We start from the raw sequence: 6,000 nt of genomic DNA, 5'->3' as shown, positions 1-6,000 counted from the left end.
TGGGAAATAAGGTTGTGTGTGGACTTTAGGAATTTGAATATGGAATCCTTGAATGATAATTACCCCTTGCCTAAAATGAATTATTTTTTGCAAAAGGTAGTGGGATCCACAAGGTTGTTAATGATAGATGGTTTTTCTGATTACAACCAAATCGTTGTACATCTAGATGACTAGGAAAAGAAAACCTTTGCAACACCCTAGGGACTTTCATGTATGCCAAGATTCCATTTGGCCTCATGAATGTATGCACCACTTTCTATAGGGCCATGGACATAACCTTCATTGGAGAAAAAGGAAAGTTTGTGATCATTTACCTTGATGATATAACTGTCTTTTCAAAATCAGATGATGAGCATTTGGATTAGCTACAATAGGCCTTTGAAAAATGCAGAAAATATGGGTTGTCTTTGAATCCAAAGAAATAATTTTTTCTCTCAGAGAAGGAAAATTACTTATACATATAGTGTCAAAGGAGGGAGTAAATATCGACCCCAAACGAGTAAAAGCAATTAGTAATATTTCTTTACCTAGAAACAAAAAGGAAATTCAAAATTTCCTTAGAAGAAACTTATTTTTGAAGTTTGCTCCTAATTATACAGAAATTATAAAAGAAGTTACTTATATGCTTAAAAAAAATAGGGAAGTCAAGTGGACACCTGAAACTAGAGAATATTTTTCAAGAATTAAAAAGGATTTTGGTGAAGATCCTATTTTGGTTAGTCCAAATTATGAAAAACTTTTCAATTTTTTTCTTTTGCATCACCTACCATTGTTGCAAAAAAACAAATATGAGAAGGAGAAGCTTGTGGCTTTTTTCAACTAGGTGCTAAGGGATGCTGAATTGAAATATAATGTTCTAGAAAAACAGGCTTATGCCCTTATCAAGACATTAAAGGCATACAGGACATATATTTTGCAGTAAAAATTTACAGCTTATGTTCCTAGTGTAGGAACTAAATATGTTTTAACACAAGAAGACATTGAAGGTAAAAGAGGGAAGTGGATCACAAATATACAAGAGTATAATATGGACATGAATCCAACCAAATTAATAGAAGGACAAGGCATAGCCAAGATTTTTTTGAGGAAAATTTTCAAGTTACTGGCATTAATTTGTTGGTCTAAAATCCTGGATTAAATGTTGAGATCGAGAATGGTAATTTTAAGGAAGAAGATAACAATATTTCTTAAAAATATTTTTCCTAAGATTGGTATAAGTGTATTATCCATTACTTGTTTCTTAGTTATCCACTATACTTTGACAGAGCAAAGTATAAATCTTTGAGAATGCAAGCCCATAAATATGTCATTTCTAAGGGTCAATTGTATTGAAAAGATTCTCATGGGGTGTTGTTGTTGTGTTTGATAAAGGAGGAGATCCTTAAAATCATTAATGAGTTTCATGGATGTGCTTGCGGGGGACACTATAGTTCGAACATCATAAACCATAAAATCCTGAAAGTTGGTTTTTATTGGCCAAAAGTGTTCTCTGGTGTATATAAATTGGTCAAAGTTTGTAAAGAGTACCAATTTTTTGTTGAAAAGAAGTTGTCACCTTTACCATTAATTCCAATGTTTCTAGAAAAACTATTTAGACAGTGCGAATTGGATTTCATAGATGAAATTCACCCACCATCCAGTGGTATGCACAAACTGATTTTTATTGCTAGTGAATATTTTTCAAAATGGGTAGAGACCATTCCTACCTAGACAACAATTGATTGAATGGTGATCAAATTTATTGAAGAAAATATTCTTGCAAGGTTTTGTTGTCCAAAGAAGCTAGTAATCAATAATTCCCAAGTATTTAAATATGCAAATCTTATTTATTTTTCCAAAAATAAAATTTCATACTCATCCATTCCATTACCTATTATCCATAAGGAAATGGACTAGCTAAGTCCTCCAATAAGAGTTTGGTAAGAATTCTTGAAAATATTATTGCACAAAATAAGAAGAACTGGAATTCTCAATTGAAGTTTTCTCTTTGGGAAAATAGGGTTATGAAAAAAAGATGCATTGGAAAGTCCCCTTTTGGACTGGTGTATGGCACTGTAGCTTTATCCCCTAGTCAATTAGCTATGCCTATAGCTAAGCTAATTCAAGATGTAGAGGAAGAACCAAACCCATTGACTAGAGGAATAAATCAATTGGCGGAATTACATGAAAACAAAGAGCAAGTAAATTAAAATTTGATCAAGTATCAAGAGAAAAATGAACATTGTGTTTGATAAAAGGCTAAAGACATATTATTCTAGCAAGGAAACCTTGTACTCATATGGGATGTTAGGGGAAAGGACAAGGGGAAGCACAAAAAGTTTTATACTTTATTGTTTGGATTGTTCAAGATAGTTGAAATCTGAGGTAACAACACTTTTCTTTTGGAAAATATTGATGGTGATTTGCTGCAACAACCTATTAATGGGCAGTATCTCAAACACAATTTTCAACATTAAAGTCATCTGCTCTTTTCATTCTAAATATCGTCGAGTCCACTGTAATTATTTGGTGTGTTTATTTTACTAAATTGTTTGATCTACAATATGATTCCATACCAGAGGTGAAGACATTGATCTGCGGTCCTTAGCATTTAGTTTTCAAAACGTTATCCCCAGATGGAGCCAGTGTTGTAGCCACTTTTCATTTTGTCTTTCAAAAAAGAAAATACAATATATATATATATATATATATATATATATATATATATATATATATATATATATATATATATATAGATATATATATATATATATATATATATGCTATATATTTGGTGCAAGCCTAACATTTCAGACCTAAACCTTTAAAAGTGGAACATGGTTATATGAACAATTTGAATGGTGGGCCACCCCACACCTGTATATAAAGACAGAGATTTAGAAAATGTGTATGTTGCAAGTGAATCACTATATGTTCAGATCAATTTGTGCCCATATAAAAACTCAACAACATGAGTAGATTGAAGGTTATTCGAGGAGGAGCGCCAGAGAGAATGTTTCCCAAAATAGTCAATCGGGAGATCCATGGTCTAGATTTTCCTTGCTACCTCCCAAAGAAAACTTCTTACTAGCATGGGAGCCCCTAAGGGCAGAAAAGGATTTCTATGGAAATCACTTACAATGACAAGCGAGTGTGTAGTAGGTGAGCCAACTTACCTCCCCTCCATGGCATCTTTCACTTCCAATTCACCTTTCTACATCACTCTTGTCTGTATTCATATTTGTGTTTTCCCTCCATGCTAAGAAATAAAATCCATTATTCTCATCATTTGCTCCATTTCCAAAAAAAATCGCTCTCTCCCCTAGTTCAAATATGCAACACTGTCCATCTTAAGTCTTGGTAACAACATTAACCAATCTCCTTTACTTTTAATTAAAGGACAAAGTACCAAAATGGCTGGGAAAACAACTCTTTTTGTGTTGACCACACATATTCCTCTAGTGGATATGGATAGGAACCTTTTTGACCCTGTATGTTGACTAAACCTCATAGAAATCCATCATAGCTTAATTATCAGTCAAATTGAGTCAAAGGACCCCTTTCGAGCAGTTGAGTCCAACATTGGTGTTGCGATTATTCACCATACTTATCATTTTCTAGAATTAATCAGTCAGTTGACATCATCTCTTTACCCCCAACAAAATTTCATGACGAATTCTTCAGGTGAGAACATTTTACAAGTCTCTGCTCAATTGATCGTCAAGTCCTAAATTTCCCAAAGTTTTATATTTATACCACTTTTATAGATGACTCTCTCTTAGCCACTTATCACTCTCTTTCTGATGAGGACAAGAAGATGTTATTTGAAACAATTTTTCCTCCAAACTCTACCCTTCCTCCAACAAATGTTGAATTTCCTGTAACCCTATTTTTAGAGGCTGCTAGACCAATTCTTTCAGTTATTATGGGTATCTTAGGAAAATATGATACAAATATCATCAATCACCATGAGTTAGAGTTTTTCCATTTAATGATGCAGTTAAACATTGTATTAGACATTCCATCTTATTGGGAGCATTCTATTGACCTTAAATTCCGAAATTTCAACATCACTGGGTCTTTTAGATATCCATCCCTTCTTGTTTACCCTTTCCTATACCATCATGCCAATCCGTTTATTGAGCTGGGGTTGACTATTTCTCATTGTAATAAGAAAAATAAGTGTGTCATTTATTGGACTAGTGTTATCAAAATAAAAGAGAACAACAAAGATTTTTCTTATTATATAGCTTCTTTGATGTCAATTTTATATAAGATTATGAATGATCAACCTACTCCTAGAATTATTCCACAAGAAAAATCTTTGTTGTAGTTGAGTAAATATGTTAGGGTTGGTGACTAGTACATTTTTGAAAAGTATTTGGAAATAAGACTATATGGAGCAGAGACCTCACCATACAGGTTTCCTACATTTGTACACTTGAGAATCTTTGCTTTGGAATTCATTAGACAGAGCTTGAATGTAGAGCAAGTATGTTTTGTTCCAACTCGCAAGGGATTTTTATTCAAGCTTCCTAGAACAAGTCATCATTTTATTGTGAACAATAGACAAGATACAAAAGAAATTGAAAAGACAATGAAGCAACTAAGTTTTGAGAAAGGAGAAAAATGGAATTATAATCCTCATCAAGAAATTTCAAAAAGGAGAATGGAAATGACTTGTGCACCATACACCTGTGTAGCAAAATTAAAACTATAGAAATTAGAAAATTTCAGTATGGAGAATGAACAACATAATATAAATGTAGAAACTCCCCTTCCCAAGGAAAATGGTTTAAAGAGGAATACTTCATATTTTATGGACATTATTATTGACGAATCACAATCCAACAAAAAAAGCCAAGGTTCAAGGAGTAGAAACTGAAGTAAAATCTCTTTCTCAGTTGGTTGAAAGACATTAAAATGAAGTACATTTCCAAGTACAATTTGGAGTTACAAAATTTTTAAATTCATCCCCAATTCCTAATGATGAGGAAGCTTCTTCTTCCATTAATGCATTGCAAACAGATTTTCAGTAGATTAGGGAGAGAAAGTTAAAAGTGAAAAGTAATGTTGCAACTCAGTTGGAGGCCTAGTCAGCTTCAAACTATCAAAGTATACTTCTTTCAACCATGGTTCTTAAGAAGAATCAGTTGAAATTATTTCTTACCAACCCAGATGCTCAGTCTATTTTATCAAGCATCAATTACAAGGCCATAAATTTATTTGTGAATACCAAAGATATTCCTCTGCATGACTTGATATATCTATAGAGGAACACAAGTGAATTGATCTATAATGACCTTGGAAAGACTTATTTGGAACCTAATAAAGAAGAGGAACTTTTAGAAAAGGTGGTATATCATATTAAACGGGGGAGAGATAATTCTGGAGGCCTGTATACCCAAAATGAAGAGTTCAAAAAATCAATCATTAAATTAGGAATAAATCCTGAAGATCGAACAACAATTCAAGCTTTGCTACAAAGTACAAATTCAGAAGTTCAAAAATTGAGAAAGAAGTTAAAGATCTCTGCAACATCACATGTCCAGACATCTGAATGGGCTCAGGTGGAAGATGAAAAAAGAAATCATGAAAACAAAACTACTAGATAGAAATCAAGAGCTTGCAACCATCAAATGACAAAATGTAGACATTTGAGAAATTTCTAGGTCTAAAATGGGACTCCTAAGTAATATTATAAAATAATAGTGGAAATTGTAAAATGAGATTAGATTACATCATCAAATGTTAGAGGGAAAAAAGAAAAAACTACTTTATAGATACATTTATTTCGGATTAATCACATCATTAGGATTTGGTCGACGTTTTGAACCAACTAGTGTGGTTCTTCCTCAAGGCAAGGTGAAAAAATCATACAATCTTCATGAATAAATAGCAAGGTGCATCATTGCCCAAGGTCAGTTGTTGAAAACTAGTCATTGGAGATTAGTTAGATAAGTAAATAAAATTTTAAAAAGATAGATTTAATTTAGTTATAGATTCTTTAATATTCTAAAT

Source organism: Pinus tabuliformis, chromosome 3_2 (assembly GCF_031772625.1).
Source record: "Pinus tabuliformis cultivar Carrire ecotype Pingquan chromosome 3_2, CPIR1, whole genome shotgun sequence".
Taxonomy (NCBI): domain Eukaryota; kingdom Viridiplantae; phylum Streptophyta; class Pinopsida; order Pinales; family Pinaceae; genus Pinus; species Pinus tabuliformis.
Note: the sequence above shows the minus strand (reverse complement) of the source record.